Raw genomic sequence first — 24729 nt, 5'->3', positions numbered from 1 at the left:
CTCGCACACAATTAATGACATAATGCAGACAGCCATACCGGTGACAATGTTTAGCTTTTAGTGCCAAATGATAAGAGTCTGAGGCGGAGTCTCAAAAGAGAATGTTGAATATTTATTTTGCATTAAAAATCACTTAAAAAATTATGTCCGTGCGGAACCAATGTACCAACAACCATTCCGTGGGTGAACTCATTGAGCTTAGTTGTCAATTAATGATACTAATACTAATCTATACAATCACCTGTTGTTGAATAAATACCATTACTTTCTAGTTATTACTAAAAAACAGTATATATAAAACAGTAGCTGTAAAAAAGAAAAGAGAAATTTGTTTTATAATTTATATAATATAATTTTCTTTTTTTATGTATGCACTGGTATCGGATCAGTATAACCAGACATAGACCGCCTCTAACTCTAACCCCTAACCAGACCTAGACCACCTCTAACTTTAACCCCTAAGTTAGGGTTGTAACTTAGAGGTGGTCTAGGTCCGGATAGGGGTTAAGAGTTGGTCTAGCCTTTTACATCCATCTATCTAAATGATAATAATAAATTATAATGAATGCTTAACTACCCCTAAGTTACCCTAACCAGACCTAGACCACCTCTAACTCTAACCACTAACCAGACCTCTTCCATGTGGCACTTTAACACTGACCTCAGAATGTGATTTTAATATAATGTTTTTATGCAAGCAGATTGCAATCAGTGTGCTACTAGTACTACTGTGTGTTCTGTTTACTTAGTTTACAGTATCCTGTTATAGAATAAACCGCTGCCAGACACAGCAGAGAGAGAGAGGACAGACATGACAGAGAGGACAGACACAGCAGAGAGAGGACAGACATGGCAGAGAGAAAGGAAAGACACAGAAGACAGACAGAGTTCAGCGTCGTCTCTCTGGTCAGAAACAACGTCACCACATCCGTAATGCTCTCTTTGATGCATACATTGGACCATGTCTACACCAACATATACTGTAGGAGCAACAATACATTGGACCATGTCTACACCAACATATACTGTAGGAGCAACAATACATTGGACCATGTCTACACCAACATATACTGTAGGAGCAACAATACATTGGACCATGTCTACACCAACATATACTGTAGGAGCAACAATACATTGGACCATGTCTACACCAACATATACTGTAGGAGCAACAATACATTGGACCATGTCTACACCAACATATATACTTCCTGTGTATCACTTGTGCCACCGACTCAGATTCCCCTAGGTAAAAAAATAAATACGCAATTTAAATCATGTTGACTATTTCTGACACGTTTTTTTCCGTTAACTAAAAATAGACAAAAATGTCATCCGTTTTCGTCGACTAAATCTAGACTAAATTGAGACAAAAACTGACTAAGACTAAAATGCTCAGACATTTAGTTGACTAAAACTGACTAAACGAAAAATAAATGAAGATGACTAAATATGATGAAAACGAAAAAGGAGCACTTGACACATGACTAAGACTAAAACTAAAATGAAAATAGCTGCCAAAATTAACACTGGTTGTGACATGGTTATGATGTTTATACTTGAATATATTTGACAAAAAATATAAAATGATACTTTTGTCAAACAGTCTGGAGAGATTGATTTATGACGTCACGTGATGTCCTTTTGGGACCAGTATACCGGTCCCGTCGGGTGGAAGAGGTTAATGAAGATATTTCCTGAATGATTTGAGAGAATCATGAAATGTAGAAAGTAGCAATAAACATGAATCTTGACTGGCAGGCAGTACCAGTCCTCTCAATTCAAATGATGCAAACCTGCAGACTAGAGGCAAATCCAGGTGATTGGACTAAAGCTAAAGTCCTCTAAAATGTTATACTCAACTAAAGTATAACTACATTGATACTGTAGCTATTGTTGTGAGGGCTGCGTCTGAGCATGTGCCTCAGCCTAGTAGCTCCCGCCGGAGGTTGCATGGCGCTATCACACCATCCCGACACACACGCGTCCTCAGAGGTACTCAGCAAGGCACCTGTGACGAATCTGCAATCATTTACATTTACATTTACATTTAGTCATTTAGCTGACGCTTTTATCCAAAGCGACTTACAAGTTCTGTACGACAAGCCATCAGGAAGGGCACAACTCTATCAGCTGAGTAACAATGTTCATCAAAGTGTTGAGTGCTACAGTGTAGGTTAGTTTATTAGGACAAGTGCATGACAGTATGGTTAGTTAGGGTTAGGGTTTTTTTTTTTTTTTTTTTTTTTTTTTTTATTCAGATAATGGTTGAAGAAGTGCGTCTTTAGTCGACGGCGAAAGATTGGACGTGTTTCGGCTGTCCTAACTGGGGTGGGTAGTTCATTCCACCATTGTGGGGCAAGGACTGAGAATAGGCGACTTCTCTTTGATGACCCTCCAGGAGCTTGGATAGGAGTAGGTCTGAGGCGGCCAGAAGATGCAGAGCGTAGGGGTCTTGAGGGTGTGTAGTTAGAGACCATTGACCGGAGGTAGGCGGGAGCAGTTCCCTTTGCCGCACGGTATGCTAGGTCGAGGGCCTTGAAGCGGATTCGTGCAGCAATGGGGAGCCAGTGCAGGTCCCTAAGAAGTGGGGTGACATGGGCCGACTTCGGTAGGTTTGAGATCAGGCGGGCCGCTGCGTTCTGAATGAGTTGAAGAGGCTTAGTGGCAGTGGCCGGGAGGCCAGCGAGCAGTGCGTTGCAGTAGTCGAGGCGGGAGATGACTGTTGATTGGACGAGGAGTTGGGTGGCTTCTTTTGTCAGGAAGGGGCGGATCCTTCTGACGTTGCTCAGGAGGAATCGGCAGGTTCTGGTTGTCGCTGCGATGTGAGCAGAGAAGTTCAACTGGTCGTCGAGGACAACACCAAGGTTCTTGGTGGTCGGGGACGCGGTCACAGCTGCATTCTCGACTGTGATGGAAAGGTCGGTCAGGGGGGAGGATTTGGCCGGCAGGTGGAGCAATTCTGTTTTGCTTAGGTTCAGTTTGAGGTGGTTGGTCGTCATCCAGGCGGAGATGTCGGACAGAATCAGGGCTCCTGTCTCCCTGCCAGTGACGGATAAAATGCGAGTTAGTTCTACCAGGAACATGTGGGGACGGCGTGCCCCGAATCACCCCACGCTCGTGTTCTTTTTCGCTTGCTTGATTCCCCGGTATTTTTGATCCACTCGCCTGCCCCGTGTTTTTTCTCTCTCGCCTGCCCCCTGTAATTAGACCCTGGACCCCCGACTATTCCCTGGAGTGTTTTTGACTACCTAGGCCCACCACATATAACAACATGGTAAGACCCCATCTACATTGTTAAACCCACACACATAGTCACCAGCTTACAGACACATTGATTAATTACACAGATCATATTCCAGGATCCCACACTACACCACCACAGTCGTTTTCTGCTTGTTCTGTTGTTTGATTAGTTATTTGTTTGTATAAATAAATACACGCCAGTTGGCGTTTTCCCCTTTGAACCTGTTGTGTTGCTTTTATGGGTCCCGTTCCTCTGTTCCCATAATAGCTATGCCAGTAAGTACTTTCCTGGTGTGTGTGGGAACGACTGAAAACACACCAACCTCTCTCAGCATATACTGTCTAACAAGGGGTTGGATGGGATTTATACTGTAGGGCGCCCCCCGGAAATAAAACAGACAGATAAAGTGCTCAAATGGATGGGAAAATTGGTTTATGGTTTTATCAACAGCTTTGTCCAGGAGGAGAAAACAGCATCAATTCTGGCTGCGTGCTGACTATCTCCTGCTGCTGTCAAGCTCCAGCCCTGTCTCTCAGCCAGGGCCGCTTCTTGCCATATGCGGACTATGCGGTTGTATAGGGCCCCCTAAGCTTCCATTTTTATTTTATTAAAATGACCAGTCTCTCTTGGTAGCCAAGCACTCTTGTGCGTTGAATGAAAGCACCTATATGCTCAAGAAGAGAAAAAATATATATATATTATAATATATATATCCTCTTAACGTTCAGGGGGGCCCAAACTACATTTTGCATAGGGCCCCCAAAAAGCTAGAAACGGCCCTGCTCTCAGCAGACCGTGTGGTTAGTATAGCTACACATACCAGCCAGCCAGCATGGAGGAGACACCTAAGACCACTCACTTACCCTTTCAGATATCATGTGTTTTTTTGGGGGGGAATGTGAATGAATACAACGATTCATTGTATCTTCACTGTTGAATATCAATTAGATTTCATTCGATTTTTTTCTTTTTTTAATTGTATTACTAATTACATTCTGTGTTTGTATTCTGTTGTATTATTTATTTGTGTGTGAGGAGGACCCCAGGAAGACTAGCGATCATTAATTTGAGAGCTAATGAGGATCCTCATGAAACAAACAAACAAACACACACCCTCGCATATAAAAAGGTCCTTACGATGAATGAGTTATTTAAATAATACAAGTATCATAATGATTAACATACGGTTATCCTATAACCATAGTTATATGAGTATAGCGAGCGTTCTGCGCTCAAGTGGAACATATCCTATATCAGTCTAATACTGAATAAATGTCTTCACATGTACACACCCATCCGCCTGGCCACACCCCCATCCGCTCCTCTACATAAGCGGGGATGTGGCCATACTAACAGCTCCTTCCCAAGTCTTTCACCACCGAAGGCGAAGACCACAGGGGCCTCAGTGAGTCCAGCGCAGAGCACTCGCCATACTCATATAACTATGGTTATAGGATAACCATATGTTATATAGCGTATAGCTTACGCTCTGCACTCAAGTGGAACACAGGAGCTGAGCAGAGCGGAAGCTCGACAAATGTACCCGCTGAGGCACCCCACAACATCAGAACTGGGAAGGACCCGAGCCCCCGGACCCCCCTAGTGGAGGACGGGAGGGAATCGGATCCGACTGTGCGAAGAGGGTTTAGCAACTCAGGGTGAGCAGATCGTGGGACTTACCTTCCCACAGAAGAACCCACGACTACACAGGCGCGCAACCCACATGCCACTAGGGAACGAACGGGAAGATAAAAAAAAACTTTACAACCCCTAATATCACGGGGTCAAGGTCAAGAACCCAACCCTGTGGCAAGGCCGTAGTAGCGGAGCACGAAGGAGGACCCAGCCCCAGGAAGGGTCAGGACCCCCCGGAAAAAGGGGGCCTGGTGAGGCCAACGACGCCGCAGCATCGAGACCCCACCAGGCGGTCACCAGTGACACCACCCCCCACATCGCCAGCGTATCGGACAGCGCCCATCCAAGAGCAGGCCCTTCCCCCCTACAGCACGCCGCCCTGAAGCACTCAAAGAGGCTACATAGCTTAATTAACGTGCATAACATACCTGTGTAGCGTTAAGCAACTTGTGTTCCGCTGGGAAAGCATCAGCATCACTGCATACACGTTGTTTAATCCAAACATCCATTCGGAAACGTTGTATTATGAAACCAATATGAGACGCTGTGTTTTTTTAACGTTTCAATTCAGAAAGTTGATGCTCCGAAAGCAAACTTGTGGTGTCGCTCAATGAGGAAGTTGGCACGGTTTCAGGTTTCACAACACCACATGGCTTTTTTGTTTATCCCGTCATTCAGCGAATATCAGGGTGATGATCAGAGCCAATCAGAGGCAGATCAGGGCTGGTCTTTGCATAATGCACGTGTTATAGCCAATCAAAGGCAGAGATTTTATTTTTTTAGAACGCACATGGCCACGGGGAAAAAGACGCTAGACGCACACACATACACAGACAGACAGACCTTTCATAGAAAAAAAGTCACCCGCCACTGTGGCGGGTAGAATGACGAAGTTCCTATCCCCTAACCCCACCCCATCCCACCCAGTGAGGGCGACGACAAACATACATATAATTCACATAAATAAAAGATTAAATAAAAAAAATAATAACAAATTTAAATAATTAAACATAAATACAGACGTGACAGACAAAACTACGCAAAAAGAAATTAAGTAAAATTTAAAGAAATAAGATAAAATATAAATAAGAAAGACAGTAATAATAATATATAATATAAGTAATACTCTCCATTTTAGTAGCATAATTTCCAGATGGTAAAACAAATAAAATGGAAAGTTAATTTAACACCCTCAGCAGACCACCACAATGCCATCTCCCCAGCCATACGTGGGCTAGCAGTGTCAGGAAGGTAGGTGGGGGAAGGAGGGGGGTCATGGGGTCCAAAGTTTGGAAGGAGTCATATGGGTTTTGAAATGAAGTAGGAAGGGCTGCCATGTTTTGTGGGAGGTATCTGTGTGGCCTTGTGTTGTAAATCTGATTTTCTCTATATGTATGAGAGACATAACATCCCTCATCCAGTGTAAATGTGAAGGGGGAGTGGCTGCCTTCCAGTTAATTAGGATGAGGCGTCTGGCAATGAGTGAGGCAAAGGCCATGGCATTGGATTGCCCAATAGATATCGCAGCGTTCTCTGGTGTCAGACCAAATAATGCAATAAGAGGGCATGGGTCAACATTCACAGAAAATATATCTGAATAAGATTTTAAAATGGAAGTCCAGAAAGGGGCCAGTGCTGGACAATGCCAAAACATATGGATAAGTGAGCCAGGGGCTTGGTGGCACCGGTCGCATGTGGGATCCATGCCAGGGTTGATCTTTGCAAGTCTAGTCTTTGACCAATATAGACGGTGGAGGAGCTTGAACTGTATCAGTGAATGGCGGGCACATATTGAAGAAGAGTGTATTCGGGCAAGAGCATTTTCCCAGTCTGTAAATTGATGATTTAGATCGGACTCCCAGTTTTGTCTTATAGCCAGTACTGAAGAAGGTAGGGGTAGGGATATGATGTTATATAGTTTAGATATTGAGCCTTTGGTTGCAACCTTCACCTCCAAGATGCGGTCGATCACAGTTTTTGGAGGTATATGGGGGAACTGAGCAAATTTGTTCTTAACGAAATCACGTATCTGTAAATATCTGAAAAAATTTGTTTTTGGTAAGTTAAACTTTAGGGACAATTGTGTGAAAGACATAAATGAACTGTCTTGGTACAGATCATAAATGCTCAGAATGCCATTCTTAGACCAGTTGCTGAAGGCTTCATCCACCATAGAGGGAGGAAAAAGGACGTTTTTGTGGACATGTGAGGATGGTGACATGGCGTGGAGACCAAAGTGTTTTCTGAACTGGGTCCAGATCCGGAGGGAGTGTTGTACCAAGGGGTTGTTGGTGTACTGGGCGGTTGTGACTGGGAGTGAAGAGCAAACTAAGGATTGCAAAGATGTTCTAGAACAAGATGCCCTTTCCATGTCCACCCATGCCGGCACCCACTGACAAAGTCCGTAATGGGAATGACTCCAATAGAGAATACTGTGAATATTTGCAGCCCAATAGTAGGCCAAGAAATTGGGTAGTGCAAAGCCTCCCTGCGATTTAGGCTTCTGGAGAGCCGTTTTATTTATTCGGACTGGGCGTTTATTCCAGATAAAATCTGATATTGCCCTGTCGAGGGCTTTGAAAAATTTCTTTGGAATGAAGGTTGGAATATTTTGAAATAAATACAGACATTTCGGTAATGTGTTCATTTTCACAGTATTCACTCTGCCAACAAGTGATAAAGGAAGTGACAACCATCTGATAAAATCCTGCTTAGTGCGCTCCAGTAGAAGGGTGAAGTTGGACGCTATGAGATTAGAATGTTTACGTGTTATCATTATGCCAAGGTAACGGAAGCAGCTTGGGGAAAGCTTGAAGGGAAACATAGAGGGGGGGAAATGTATAGCCAATGAGTTTATGGGGAAATGTTCACTCTTGTTTAAATTGAATTTATAACCAGAAAAAACACCAAACTCGTGAAGGACACGTGGAAGTGTGGCCGCTGGATCCGCGATATACAGCAAGACATCGTCCGCATATAGCAAGATTCTTTGGTCCTGTCCATCTCTAATGATGCCTTGGACATGGCGGCCCATGCGAAAGGTAATAGTTAGTGGCTCGATCGCTAACGCAAATAATAGCGGAGAGAGAGGGCAACCCTGTCTTGTGCCGCGATGTAGGGGGAAATATTCCGAAGTCACATCATTTGTTCGAACTGATGCCACTGGAGAGGAGTATAAAAGTTTGACCCAGGACACAAATTCCTCGCCAAAACTGAATTCCTGCAAAGTATAGAATAAGTAGTCCCATTCAACCCGGTCAAAGGCCTTCTCTGCGTCTAGCGCAGGGGTCGGAAACCTGCGGCTCCGGAGCCGCATGCAGCTCTTTAGCCAATCAGCTGCGGCTCCCTGGCCCAAAAAAAAAATAAGTTTTATATAATAAATTTTATATAATAATAATATAATAATATAATATAATTAAAAAAAAATTATTTTAATTTTTTTTTTTTTTTTTTTTTCTTATTTTGGAGATCGATGTCATACTGTGACACTGAAATGAAAAAATATTTCATCAACTAAAATATTTAGTCAACAAAAATATTTCATCAACTAAAATATACAGTACGTCACACCCCACGCCTCTCCCTGCCGTCTGCAAGTGGCTAATGTTGATTATCCGACCCCCCAGTAAGCTAACCATGGATAAATCCAAAAAAAGGAAAGTCTGAGGAAAATAGAGGGTTTAATTCAGCGTGGACAGATTAATTTGCTTTCACGACTAACGATGCAGGCTTACCTGTATGCCCGATTATGTGGTGCGAAATTTGCGAACAACGAAAAATTTACTTTTTATTTTATAGATTTTCCACAAATAAGGGAAGGACTCAAATAGAGCTGCATAGTTCAGGGTTTTATTTCAAAGTAGGTCTACAGATGCCAGTGTTTTTTCTCCTTTTCTGTGTTTTATTTCAAAGTAGGTCTACACATGGTAGTCTTTTTTCAAAGTGGACTACTTTTTATTTTATAAATGTTCCACAAATAAGGGAAGGACTCAAATATACCTGAATAGTTCAGGGTTTTATTTCAAAGTCGGTCTACAGACACCAGTGTTTTGTCTCCTCTTCTGTGTTTTATTTAAAAATAGGTCTACACAGCCAGTATTTTTTCTCCTCTTCATAAGAGTTTGAGGTTTTCCTTTGTTATAACAGGTAAAAACAGCAATAAAAAGTAATTTTTTTTTAATTTTGTTGCTTTATAATTCCATTAATGCAACAAACTGTGTGCTATAAGTATAAAGTATAATAAATCGCAAATTACTTTGGGTATGCAATTGTCAGGCGTTTTATGCTAAATGATATGCTTGGGGATATATAAAACGTTATACACTGTTATCTTCATTTTAAGGGTAAATACTGTAGGTTGTGCGGCTCCCTGAGCATTTTATTTTGTGGGAGGGGGAAAAAGTGGCTCTTTTGATAGTAAAGGTTGCTGACCCCTGGTCTAGCGCAACAACAACCTCTGCAACGGGAGACTCGGTGGGGGAGTAAATTATATTCATAAGGCGCCGCAGGTTGAAAAAAGCCATTCTATCCTTCACAAAACCATGGATAATACTTGGTGTAACAGATTCCAGTCGCCGAGCGAGTACCTTTGCCAAGATCTTTGCTTCATTGTTGAGGAGGGAAATAGGACGATATGAGCCACAGTCTTTCGGGTCCTTATCTTTTTTTAAGAGCAGGGATATTGAGGCTTGGTAGAGAGTCGGAGGAAGCGAGCGGGATTGAAATGATTCTTCAAACATTGAAGCCATAATGGGACATAACTGGGTGGAATATTTTTTAAAGAATTCCACAGGGAACCCATCTGGGCCTGGGCTTTTCCCACTCTGCATCATAGTTAAAGCCTGTTGAATTTCATCAGCGCTAATGGGCTCTTCCAAAAGCATCATTGATTCATTGTCTATGACTGGTATATCCAAATCTGCGAAAAAACTATTCATGAGAGAGGGGTCTTTAGGGGAATCAGAGGTGTATAGTGAAGAATAAAATGTTTTGAATTGACTATTTATTTCCAATGGGTCCGTATAGATCTCTCCAGTGGCAGAATTAATTTGCGTGATCAAGTTCTGAGCGGTGCAGTGTCTTAGCTGTAGTGCCAGCACTTTGCTAGGTTTGTCACCAAATTCGAAAAAAGACTGGCGTGATTTGAGTAGAAGCTGCTCAGCATGACTGGTGGAGAGGAGGTTAAATTCTGTCTGTAAAGTCACTCTTTCATTATAAAGTGAAGGTGTCGGAGAGACTGAATATGAATGATCCAATTTAAGAATTTGGTCTGAAAGTTCAGAGCGTCTGCTGTTGCGCAGTTTATTACGTCGAGCACAGTTTGAAATAATTTCTCCACAAAGAAAAGCTTTAAGAGCTTCCCAAATGATGGACATAGACATGCCAGGGGTAGAATTTACCTCAATAAAAAATGTGATCTTAGTGGACAGGAACGACGAGAATGAGTTCTCAGATAGCAATAGTGGATTTAGTCTCCACGGCCTGAATGATGGACATTTGTCCGGGAAGGCTAGCTCTAAGACTATTGCTGCATGGTCTGAAATGAAGATGCTATTGTAAGAGCAGGAACGCACTTGAGATATAAATGTGTTGTTGATAAAAAAATTATCAATTCGAGAATATGTATGATGAACTGGTGAAAAGAAAGAGTACTGTTTGGTGGAGGGGTGAAGGAAGCGCCAGACATCTGAAATACCGTATTGCTTCAGGAAGGACACTATAGCTCTAGCAGTCTGAGATTGTGGAGCTGGATTAGATGATGATCGATCTAAGGCTGGGTTAAGAGCACAATTAAAGTCACCTCCCATAATCAGTTGATTAGAGTTCAGGTCGGGGAGTGAAGAGATACGTTTATTGATGAAATGCATGTCACCAAAGTTGGGAGCATATACGTTGACTAGGACTACCCTTGTGGAATAAGAGTTCCTGAAACTATAATGAATCTGCCATTAGGGTCACAGATCACATCAGATGGAGTAAAGGGTGTGTTTTTGTTAATCAGAATGGCTGTTCCTCTGGCTTTACTCTGAAAACCAGAGTGGAACACTTGACCTACCCAAGCTCTGTGTATTCGACGGTGATCTACTCGCCGGAGGTGAGTTTCTTGCAGAAAGGCGATGCCAACCCCAAGCTGCTGTAAGTGAGTAAGGATCCTAGTACGTTTCAAGGGGTTATTTACACCCTTCACATTCCACCTAATTATGTTAGTATTGCCCCCTGGCCCCTTATTAGGATTAAACACTGGCATAACAAAGTGAGAAAATATTCATGACATTTGAGATGGCAGAGTGGTGGTCCAGGGTGCTTGCAATTAAAGATGAGAAAAAGTTATAATAAGAATAAAAACAAAAAACAATAGACAAAAATAGAAAAAAATATTCACTGTGAATATTAGCAACGAAAAACAAACAAACATGAAAAGCCCTCTCACGTCCCAGTGGGGCGTGACTACTCACAGCCATAGTAACACTGACTGTGCCTAGCATTACAGCTAACCTTGTGCACCCTGTGCTCTAAACGAGCCCCCCGTGAGAACTATAATTCTTAACTAGACAATTCCGCGCGGGGGAAATTGTGAAAGTGTGGGTGACGCCTGTGCACCGCCGGCCAACGGGGGAGAGGGTCTCTCGCGAGTCTCTATGACAAACGGTTCAAAGGATACAAAAAGGGGGCGCGGCCTAAGGATCGGGGGAGTGGTCAACATAGACCAATCAAAGAGGATATCCCTACTGAGTGCAATGACACAACCCGCAACACTATTACACTATTACACACTATTACACACTATTACACTATTACACACTATTACACTATTACACTATTACACACTATTACACTATTACACTATTACACACTATTACACTATTACACTATTACACACTATTACACTATTACACTATTACACACTATTACACATTATTACACTATTACACTATTACACACTATTACACACTATTACACTATTACACACTATTACACACTATTACACTATTACACACTATTACACTATTACACACGATTACACACTATTACACTATTACACACTATTACACTATTACACACTATTACACTATTACACACTATTACACACTATTACACTATTACGCACTATTACACTATTACACTATTACACACTATTACACTATTACACTATTACACACTATTACACACTATTACACACTATTACACTATTACACTATTACACACTATTACACTATTACACACTATTACACACTATTACACACTATTACACACTATTACACACTATTACACTATTACACACTATTACACTATTACACACTATTACACTATTACACTATTACACACTATTACACTATTACACACTATTACACTATTACACTATTACACACTATAACACTATTACACTATTACACACTATTACACTATTACACACTATTACACTATTACACTATTACACACTATTACACTATTACACACTATTACACTATTACACTATTACACACTATTACACTATTACACTATTACACACTATTACACTATTACACTATTACACACTATTACACTATTACACTATTGCACACTATTACACTATTACACACTATTACACTATTACACTATTACACACTATTACACACATTACACTATTACACACTATTACACACTATTACACTATTACACACTATTACACTATTACACTATTACACACTATTACACTATTACACACTATTACACTATTACACTATTACACACTATAACACTATTACACTATTACACACTAGTACACTATTACACACTATTACACTATTACACTATTACACACTATTACACTATTACACACTATTACACTATTACACTATTACACACTATTACACTATTACACACTATTACACACTATTACACTATTACACTATTACACACTATTACACTATTACACTATTGCACACTATTACACTGTTACACACTATTACACTATTACACTATTACACACTATTACACACTATTACACTATTACACACTATTACACTATTACACTATTACACACTATTACACTATTACACACTATTACACTATTACACTATTACACACTATTACACTATTACACTATTACACTATTACACACTATTACACTATTACACACTATTACACTATTACACACTATTACACTATTACACTATTACACACTATTACACTATTACACACTATTACACTATTACACTATTACACACTATTACACTATTACACTATTACACACTATTACACTATTACACTATTACACACTATTACACTATTAGACACTATTACACTATTACACACTATTACACTATTACACTATTACACACTATTACACACTATTACACTATTACACACTATTACACTATTACACTATTACACACTATTACACTATTACACACTATTACACTATTACACAATATTACACTATTACACACTATTACACTATTACACTATTACACACTATTACACACTATTACACTATTACACTATTACACACTATTACACTATTACACACTATTACACTATTACACTATTACACACTATTACACTATTACACACTATTACACTATTACACCGAGTACAATGGCACAATCCGCAAGTCTCTACGACAAACGGTTCAAGAGATACACTGAGGGGGTGTGGCCTAAGGGGGCGTGGTCTAAGGATCGGGGGAGTGGTCAACATCGACCAATGAAAGGTGGTCAACATCGACCAATGGCACAATCCCCAAGTCTCTACGACAAACGGTTCAAGAGATACACTGAGGGGGTGTGGCCTAAGGGGGCGTGGTCTAAGGATCGGGGGAGTGGTCAACATCGACCAATGAAAGGTGGTCAACAGGGGGAGTGGTCAACATCGACCAATGAAAGGTGGTCAACATCGACCAATGGCACAATCCGCAAGTCTCTACGACAAACGGTTCAAGAGATACACTGAGGGGGTGTGGCCTAAGGGGGCGTGGTCTAAGGATCGGGGGAGTGGTCAACATCGACCAATGAAAGGTGGTCAACATGGACCAATGAAAAATGAAAGAGGATATCCCTACTGAGTACAATGACACAACCCACAAGACAGAGGGCGCTGTCAGCAATTCAGTAGTGCAACACAGTGATGGCCAATGATGGGTTAAGTGGATGATGTCATTGGCAGCTCAGCCACGAGCCACACAGCTGAACCAATCATGAGTGAGCCATGAGCCACACAGGTGAAGCAATCACTATGACTTGCATATTTTCTATCCAATGCATTTCTATGGAGGCAGATGCATGACTGCATTGTCACATTGATTAAAAGAAAACTATAAGAGATGAAGCGTTGTGACGCGCACATGAGCACTACAACGAGTAGGCGAAGGGTTGTGCGCGATATTGTGACATTCGTGCGATATTGTGGCACTCCTTCGGCGATCGGAACAGAAGGCTAAAAAATAGTGTGAAAAATGTGATTTCTAGAGTGCGATTGCATGGCGGTCAATGGGGAGGAGAACCTTCAAACAAATGGTCGTCAGTTGAGATAGAAATGTCCAATTCCATTTATTTTTCTTTTGTGAGCGGGTTGACAGCCGTGTCATCGTTTTGATGTGTTTGTTTTATTTCTACGTCCAAAATTGAGATCACACTCGCAATTCACCCAAGGTAGGGGGAAAAAGATTATTTCAGCTGCTACACTCTAAAATGCAATGCATTCCCAATGGGACCGATATTTTACCGTTTAAAGTCGATTCGTAGCCAGACGGTGCGGTGAAACTTTACGAGTTCGGAGACCGGTGTTGCCATAGGCAAGCCGCTCGTTTTGATACCTTTCACGTGTATGGGGCGCGAACGCTTACGTGTTGCAAAGTGTTTGCAAAATCGGTGGAATAAAGAATAATAAAAAGAGTATGGATATGTATAGTGTGGGTGGCAACCTGGCTTCGCCAGGTCACCCACACTAATAATAATAATAATAATAATAATAATTTAAAAAAAGAATAATAAATAAAGAAATGCTCAACACGTGGCCATATATATGTAGCTAACTTGGTTAGACAAGACAGGTTTCTAACAGTGTATACACCTAAACCCCTGTTTGGAATCTCATTGTAGTCCACCACCTCAAGAGACAGGTACTGCCTATTTAGACCAGTAGAATATAAGATCTCTCTCTTTGGTTAGAGTTCTACGCCAAGTGCAGGGACGTGCACAGGACTTTAAAAAGGCAGGTGCCCGTAATCATAAAAGGGCATTAATTATTAAATGTAATGCGAGCGCGCGCGTTTTTTGGGGTTAATACAAGTCTATCATGGTACATTCAGTTTCACCGATAGATGTCACCAAAACTACATAGTGTCCCTTTAATAACACAATATGCGCTCCAGACCAACAGCTACGGGAGGGAGAGAGAGAGAGAGAGAGAGAGAGAGAGAGAGAGAGAGAGAGAGAGAGAGAGAGAGAGAGAGAGAGAGAGAGAGAGAGAGAGAGAGAGAGAGAGAGAGAGAGCGAGAGAGAGAGTATGCTGCGTGTTTTCCTGCACTAGCATCAGGGAGGGAGGGGCTGGGGACTGGGGAGGGCTGATCTGGCGACGTGTTTCACGAAAATATACAGTGCACTGCAAACCCGACATTTTATTTTGTTGGGCAAATACCTTACCTGATGTGTACTCTTGCTTTGTTTTAGTTGAAATAGTAACTGTAAAAAAAGAGGTCTCGACTCGAGTGTGAGGGCACTGTGAGCTCAACAACAGCTGGATATCAATTTCCTGTTCAGTGCACTGCTGGCCCTGCGCCGGCTGCGCGGTTTACATGTCTCATTGATCAACACCCACCCACGTGCTATGCCTATGCGTAAGGCTGGAAGGACCTATTATTTACGAGAGGGGTGGCATTTCTCTCTCTTTCTTTACCTAATATTTAGATTCTATCGTGACATCTTTCATTTGGAAGGGCAGGGCAGTATATATATATATATGTGCAACAGTTAAAAAAAAAAAAAAAAAAAAAGTGGGTGGCATAAAAAGGGCACTTTCTAATGAGAAATGAAAAAGGCAGGTGCCCGGGCACCCCTTCACCCCTATGTATGCACGTGCCTGGCCAAGTGTATGGGGTATGTTATTTTATAAGAGTGAATAGTGGCACCAAACCTGTCTTTTCCATATAACTAACACACACACACACACACACACACACACACCACACACACACACACACACACACACACACACACACACACACACACACACACATTTACATTTACATTTACATTTAGTCATTTAGCTGACGCTTTTATCCAAAGCGACTTACAAGTTCTGTACGACAAGCCATCAGGAAGAGCACAACTCTATCAGCTGAGTAACAATGTTCATCAAAGTGTTGAGTGCTACAGTGTAGGTTAGTTTATTAGTGCATGACAGTATGGTTAGTTAGGGTTAGATTTTTTTTTTTTTTTTTTTTTTTTAATTCAGATAATGGTTGAAGAAGTGAGTCTTTAGTCGACGGCGAAAGATTGGACGTGTTTCGGCTGTCCTAACTGGGGTGGGTAGTTCATTCCACCATTGTGGGGCAAGGACTGAGAATAGGCGACTTCTCTTTGATGACCCTCCCGGAGCTTGGATAGGAGTAGGTCTGAGGCGGCCAGAAGATGCAGAGCGTAGGGGTCTTGAGGGTGTGTAGTTAGAGACCATTGACCGGAGGTAGGCGGGAGCAGTTCCCTTTGCCGCACGGTATGCTAGGTCAAGGGCCTTGAAGCGGATTCGTGCAGCAATGGGGAGCCAGTGCAGGTCCCTAAGAAGTGGGGTGACATGGGCCGACTTCGGTAGGTTTGAGATCAGGCGGGCCGCTGCGTTCTGAATGAGTTGAAGAGGCTTAGTGGCAGTGGCCGGGAGGCCAGCGAGCAGTGCGTTGCAGTAGTCGAGGCGGGAGATGACTGTTGATTGGACGAGGAGTTGGGTGGCTTCTTTTGTCAGGAAGGGGCGTATCCTTCTGACGTTGCTCAGGAGGAATCGGCAGGTTCTGGTTGTCGCTGCGATGTGAGCAGAGAAGTTCAACTGGTCGTCGAGGACAACACCAAGGTTCTTGGCGGTCGGGGACGCGGTCACAGCTGCATTCTCGACTGTGATGGAAAGGTCGGTCAGGGGGGAGGATTTGGCCGGCAGGTGGAGCAATTCTGTTTTGCTTAGGTTCAGTTTGAGGTGGTTGGTCGTCATCCAGGCGGAGATGTCGGACAGACAGGCCGAGATCCGCTCAGAGACGTGGATATCTGAGGGAGGGAAGGAGAGGAAGAGTTGAGTATCGTCGGCATAACAGTGGTAGGAGAAGCCATGAGACGTGATAATGTTACCCAGTGATTTAGTGTAGAGGGAGAAGAGAAGGGGTCCTAAAACCGAGCCCTGGGGGACACCCGTCCGCAGGGGGGCGGGTGGCCGACAGGGTCCCTCTCCATGACACTTGGTAGGAGCGGTCATTGAGGTATGATGACAACCATGTCAGCGCAGAGCCAGCCACTCCCATTCCTGCGAGGGCCGCGAGGAGGATCTGGTGGTTGACTGTGTCGAAGGCTGCAGATAGATCTAGGAGAATCAGGACAGAGGAGAGGCCTTTCGCTTTTGCTAAGTGAAGTGCCTCTGTGACCGCAATGAGGGCTGTCTCTGTGGAGTGACCAGTCCTGAAGCCTGACTGATTAGGGTCTAGGAGGTCATTCTGTAAGAGATAAGCAGTAAGTTGGTTGGATACAGCACGTTCAAGTGTTTTAGAAAGGAAGGAGAGAAGAGAGACAGGACGGTAGTTGCCTATGACGGTAGGGTTCAGGGATGGTTTTTTTATGAGGGGCGTGACTCTGGCTTGTTTTAGGGAGGTGGGGACCACCCCCGAGTTGAGTGAGGAGTTGATGGTTGCAGTTAGGAATGGGAGGATGTCTGGTGCTATGGACTGGAGGAGTGGGGAAGGTAGCCGGTCCAGCTGGCATGTAGTCGGACGGTTCGACGTTACCAGTGTCAGGGTCTCGGCTTCTGTAATGGGAGAGAAAGATGACAGAGTGAAGGATGAGGTTCTCGATTCAGCATTTGGAATGGGTGGGGGTTGGGAGAAGGAGCTGCGGATGTTCTCCACTTTTTCCTCAAAGAAGATCGCAAAGTCTTCGGCAGAGAAAGATGAGGGAGGGGGGGGTGGGGGGGGAGTGAGGAGGGAGGACATGGTAGCATGCAGTTTGCGAAGATTCTTGGCAGAGGCCTCGATCCTATGGTGAAAGAAAGAAGCTTTGGCATTAGTAATGGTTTTGGAGAATGTTAACAAGAGGTTGTGATATGTGTCGATGTCAGCAGTGAGGCGTGACTTTCTATACTTCCTTTCAGCTGCTCTCAGGACCTGTCTTTGTTCTCTCACTGGATCTGTCAGCCATGGACTGGGTGGGGAACGGCGGGCAGGTTTCTCAACAAGGGGACAGAGCTTGTCGAAGGAGGTTGCAAGGGCTGAGAGGAGGGTGGAGGTTGCCATCTCTGTGGAGAGAGCAGAGAAGGTGTCACTCAAAGGTAGAGTGGATAGTATGTCAGAGGAGAGGGTGGAGGGGGATAGGGAGGGCAGGTTGCGTCTGAGTGAGACGGTTTGAGTTGGGGTGAAGACCTTTCGGTTAAGCATGAGAGTTAGTGAGAAGGATATGAAGGAATGGTCAGATACATGTAGGGGAGTTACCGTGGTGTTAATGATGCTGGAGTTACGTGAAAATATGAGATCCAAGGAGTTGCCTGCTTTGTGGGTGGGAGGCATGGCAGTGGGAGTCAGGTCAAATGATTGTAGGAGGGAGACTACTATGACTGACTGAGATGAGTCAGGCAGGTTGAAGTCGCCCAATAGAAGGAGAGGGGTACCATCTTCCGGTAAGGAGCTTAGAAGCATGTCCAGCTCATCTGTGAAGTGATCGAGCGGACCTGGAGGGCGGTAGAGTGTAACAATGGTGAGATTGAAAGGATTAGAGACAGATACTGCATGATATTCAAAAGAGGAGAGTGACAGTGCTGGGAGGGGTGTTACGTTTGTAGTCCATGAAGGAGATGTCATGAGGCCAGTGCCTCCACCCCGCCTGGAAGGTCGAGGTGTGTGAGTGAAGTTATAGTTTGTAGATAATGCTGCAGGTGTTGATGAGTTATTGGGGGTTATCCAGGTCTCAGTTAGAGCCAGGAGCTGCAGATTTTGACTATGGGCGTAGGCAGAAATGAAGTCAGCTTTCTTGACTGCTGATTGACAATTCCATAGGCCTCCCTGTACTGTGACAGGTGTATTAGTGGCTGTAGGAGGGTAGGATAGATTAGCCGGGTTGCTAGCAAACTGCCGTGGGTGGGTTGAGTCTGTTCTGGGGGAGCAGATTGTGGATATGAGACACATTGTGGTGTCAAGAGTGGCAGGGAGGAAGTAGAGGAATAGCAGAGTGGGAGGGAAAGGGAGATTTTTCAGAGTGGAGTGTAAGATAGGATTATGATGTACTTAGCACTGGGTGGATCCCTGGATCCCTCTTCAGAGAACTCCAGGAAAACTCCTCTTTGTCCCTCTTCGTTTCTCGACGCTTCGCTGACGCTAAGCCAGCAGGCCTTTAAATCCCTATCACTAATTAGTGCTTTCTAACACCTGGCCCTTAATGGGTCACTTAAGGAAACAAAATGGCCGCTTTAAACACGCCCCTTAATCAAGTCAGCTGGTCAAGTCAGCAATCAAGTCTCAGTTTAAAGATATTACTAAATTACTTAAAATGTCTTAATCAAGTCAGCTGGTCAAGTCAGCAATCAAGTCTCAGTTTAAAGATATTACTAAATTACTTAAAATGTCTTACCCTGATGCAGTGTAAGTCTCTCAGTGAATGAGCTGTCCTTCCACAACAGAATGTAGTACAGAGTGATTCCAGGAGAGGCTGAGGTTCTGCTTTTAAGCAGTGACAGGGCTCTGAGATCACACTCAGTACACAAGTGCTGTCTTTAAGCAGGAAGCAGCTTTTAATGGGGCACTTAAGGAAACAAAATGGCCGCTTTAAACACGCCCCTTAATCAAGTCAGCTGGTCAAGTCAGCAATCAAGTCTCAGTTTAAAGATATTACTAAATGACTTAAAATGTCTTACCCTGATGCAGTGTAAGTCTCTCAGTGAATGAGCTGTCCTTCCACAACAGAATGTAGTACACACACACACACACACACACACACACACACAGGAGCGGGGGCCAGTTGATCACCGCCCTGACACACACACACACACACACACACACACACACACACACACACACACACACACACACACACACACACACACACTTGAATAAACATGATAAAAATAAAGTCGCAAGCCAGCAGCCAATTCGGCGCATTTAATGTAATGATAATAAATAATACAATATCCCCAAGAGTGAGGTATGGGCGAGTAAACCGGTCAGCTTGCACCCAACGTAAACGTAAACTGAAAGTTAGCCAGCCGGCTGTGGTAAGTGACGTAATCAAGTCAGCCACCAGTGACCCGGATGAAAATGAATATACGTGTTAGTCGCCAGTGGGATGACAGTCAGCTTATATTTAACGTAAAAATAATAATAGTAACAAGTTAGCTTTAGCAAGTTAAGACTAGCCAGCCGGCTGTAACGAGCAATTTGGACGCTGCACACCATAATAGCAACAGTCGTATTATATTATTATTATTATCAATATCAATATTGTTAACAGTACAGTATGATAATAAAAACAATAAGAGAGCACCCTTTGTAACCTTGTATCTTGGCCTGTGGAACGGCCAAATGTCTCGGGTTTAATTTTTCCTTGTCGGGCAAGGCGAACGGTTCTCCCGGTTCCATTGAAGCGCGTCAAATATACATATGTTGTGGTGGATTATGCCGTGGACCAAATTGACATTGAATGTACCAGATGGCGATCAAACAATTGGAATATTATTTTCGGAATACTCCCGATCACAGGTAAGGACGATTTGACGTAAATTTTAGCTTGATCCTGCAATGCTTTTATACCGATCGGGCTGATAAGCGTTTTTAGTGTTCAATGCGAATGCCGTTACTGACAATCAAATAATCAGAAACGATCCCCCCCCCCCCTTTCATGCATTCATGATGGAACATATGATACCTATGAACTATACCTATGATATAGATTTGATTTCGGAATAATAGCGTGTACAGGCAAGAAACGACAACATCTATAGTGGAATTGACGTATACGGCTATAACTCAGCATTTCGGGAATTACCCTAGACCGCTCTAAAACCATACTTATATTCACCACGGTATAACACAGGAACGTATGGATGGAAAAATGTATTCTTTTTCACATATTAAACGATAGATAGGTGATGTCAAATGGGCCATAGTATTGTATCCATAGCTATAATATAGAATATAGTTATTATAGCTCTACAAACAAGGTGATGCAGTCCTATCTTTTAAAGCGTGGCAGTGCTAGAGCGGGACCCTGTCTAATTCCCGGCAGTCAATGAGTTAATATCCTGTACATTGTATATTGCTGTTGCACTTTACTGTTACATTTGCTCTGGTTCAATGTCAAACTTATTTCCGTTGTACTGTACTTGTATAATGACGATACATTTTAATCTAATCTAATCTAATCTAATCTAAACCCTAGTGGGGTGGTGATGTGACTTAACCGCAACTGTTTGTGAGTGTTTGTTTGTTGTTGTTGTTGTTGTTGTTGTTGTTGTTGTTGTTGTTGTTGTTGTAAGGAGTGAGTGCAGAGTGTGCAAGAAATCCGAGCTACTTGCTCTTAGAATCTCAAAACGTATGCGACTCCTACAACACTGACACTTCTTTTAATGAAAAAAGAATGCTGACATTCCAACCCCCTATAGAAGAAGTTACCTTCCTACTTTGTCCCACACACGGACACACACACGGACACACACACGGACACAAAAACACAGACACAGACGGACACAGACACACACGGACACACACACGGACACAGACACACATGGTCACAGACACACACACGGACACAAACACACACGGACACAGACACACATGGTCACAGACACACACACGGACACAAACACACACGGACACAGACACACATGGTCACAGACACACACACGGACACAAACACACACGGACACAGACACACATGGTCACAGACACACACACGGACACAAACACACACGGACACAGACACACACGGTCACAGACACACCTGATGAAAGGTCAGACTGGCTGCAGGTCCGTTTGAGCTGAGTGCTCTCTCACACTCATGGGGGATGTCGCTGATGCTATTTACATTGATCTCAACGCAGACCGTCTGTCGAATACGATTCCGATTTTCCGCCATTATTATACTGGACAAATCAATGGCCAGACATGCAGCCTCTCTGTCTCCAGTGGGGGAGTGAGTGGTCTCACCTCAGGTCTGATGTGGGAGAGCCCGGTGTCTGGGTGTCTCTCTCCTTGCCAGCTGTATGGTCTCACCTCATGGGTGTCTCTCTCCCTGCCAGCTGTATGGTCTCACCTCATGGGTGTCTCTCTCCCTGCCTGCAGCTGTATGGTCTCACCTCATGGGTGTCTCTCTCCCTGCCAGCTGTATGGTCTCACCTCATGGGTGTCTCTCTCCCTGCCTGCAGCTGTATGGTCTCACCTCAGGGTGTCTGGGTGTCTCTCTCCCTGTCTGCAGCTGTATGGTCTCTCCCTGCCAGCTGTATGGTCTCGCCTCAGGGTGTCTGGGTGTCTCTCTCCCTGTCTGCAGCTGTATGGTCTCACCTCCTGGGTGTCTCTCTCCCTGCCAGCTGTATGGTCTCACCTCCTAGGTGTCTCTCTCCCTGCCTGCAGCTGTATGGTCTCTCCCTGCCAGCTGTATGGTCTCACCTCCTGGGTGTCTCTCTCCCTGCCTGCTGTATGGTCTCACCTCCTGGGTGTCTCTCTCCCTGCCTGCTGTATGGTCTCACCTCCTGGGTGTCTCTCTCCCTGCTGTATGGTCTCTCCCTGCCTGCTGTATGGTCTCTCCCTGCCTGCAGCTGTATGGTCTCTCCCTGCCTGCTGTATGGTCTCTCCCTGCCTGCTGTATGGTCTCTCCCTGCCTGCAGCTGTATGGTCTCTCCCTGCCTGCAGCTGTATGGTCTCTCCCTGCCTGCTGTATGGTCTCTCCCTGCCTGCTGTATGGTCTCTCCCTGCCTGCTGTATGGTCTCTCCCTGCCTGCAGCTGTATGGTCTCTCCCTGCCTGCAGCTGTATGGTCTCTCCCTGCCTGCAGCTGTATGGTCTCTCCCTGCCTGCTGTATGGTCTCTCCCTGCCTGCAGCTGTATGGTCCCTCCCTGCCTGCAGCTGTATGGTCCCTCCCTGCCTGCAGCTGTATGGTCTCTCCCTGCCTGCAGTATGGTCTCTCCCTGCCTGCAGCTGTATGGTCCCTCCCTGCCTGCAGCTGTATGGTCCCTCCCTGCCTGCAGCTGTATGGTCTCTCCCTGCCTGCTGTATGGTCTCTCCCTGCCTGCAGCTGTATGGTCCCTCCCTGCCTGCAGCTGTATGGTCTCTCCCTGCCTGCTGTATAGTCCCTCCCTGCCTGCTGTATGCGCTCAGTGTGACTCACAGGGTGTTTGTCTGTACTACTGGTGCATCAGGTGTCTGCTTCTGTTTACCAGGGATTTCATTTTGGTGTTTTCAGCTGGGAAATCAAAGGGATAGTTAGCTGGTTAGGTGTGTGTGTGTGTGTGTGTGTGTGTGTGTGTGTGTGTGTGTGTGTGTGTGTGTGTGTGTGTGTGTGTGTGTGTGTGTGTGTGTGTGTGTGTGTGTGTGTGTGTGTGTGTGTGTGTGTGTGTGTGTGTGTGTGTGTGTGTGTGTGTGTGTGCGTGCGTGCGTGCGTGCGTGCGTGCGCGTGCGTGCGTGCGTGTGTGACAGAGAGAACATATCAGCCTCCAGTGGTTCCCGTATCACTTCCGTAACAATCTAGTCTCTCAATCAATAATCACAACCTGCACAGAACAGGCTGTAACACCAGAGAGAGAGCTGACACTGGGACCAGAGAGCTGACACTGGGACCAGAGAGAGAGCTGACACTGGGACCAGAGAGCTGACACTGGGACCAGAGAGAGAGCTGACACTGGGACCAGAGGGCTGACACTGGGACCAGAGAGCTGACACTGGGACCAGAGAGCTGACACTGGGACCAGAGAGCTGACACTGGGACCAGAGAGCTGACACTGGGACCAGAGGGCTGACACTGGGACCAGAGGGCTGACACTGGGACCAGAGAGAGAGCTGACACTGGGACCAGAGAGACGGCTGACACTGGGACCAGAGAGAGAGCTGACACTGGGACCAGAGAGAGAGCTGACACTGGGACCAGAGGGCTGACACTGGGACCAGAGAGAGAGCTGACACTGGGACCAGAGAGAGAGCTGACACTGGGACCAGAGAGCTGACACTGGGACCAGAGAGAGAGCTGACACTGGGACCAGAGAGACGGCTGACACTGGGACCAGAGAGAGAGCTGACACTGGGACCAGACAGAGAGCTGACACTGGGACCAGAGAGAGAGCTGACACTGGGACCAGAGGGCTGACACTGGGACCAGAGAGAGAGCTGACACTGGGACCAGAGAGAGAGCTGACACTGGGACCAGAGAGCTGACACTGGGACCAGAGAGAGCTGACACTGGGACCAGAGAGAGAGCTGACACTGGGACCAGAGGGCTGACACTGGGACCAGAGAGAGAGCTGACACTGGGACCAGACAGAGAGCTGACACTGGGACCAGAGAGCTGACACTGGGACCAGAGAGCTGACACTGGGACCAGAGGGCTGACACTGGGACCAGACAGAGAGCTGACACTGGGACCAGACAGAGAGCTAACACTGGGACCAGACAGAGAGCTGACACTGGGACCAGAGAGAGAGCTGACACT

Source organism: Notolepis coatsorum (assembly GCF_963971535.1).
Source record: "Notolepis coatsorum genome assembly, chromosome: 11".
NCBI lineage: Eukaryota > Metazoa > Chordata > Actinopteri > Aulopiformes > Paralepididae > Notolepis > Notolepis coatsorum.
This window is presented reverse-complemented; position numbering follows the sequence as displayed.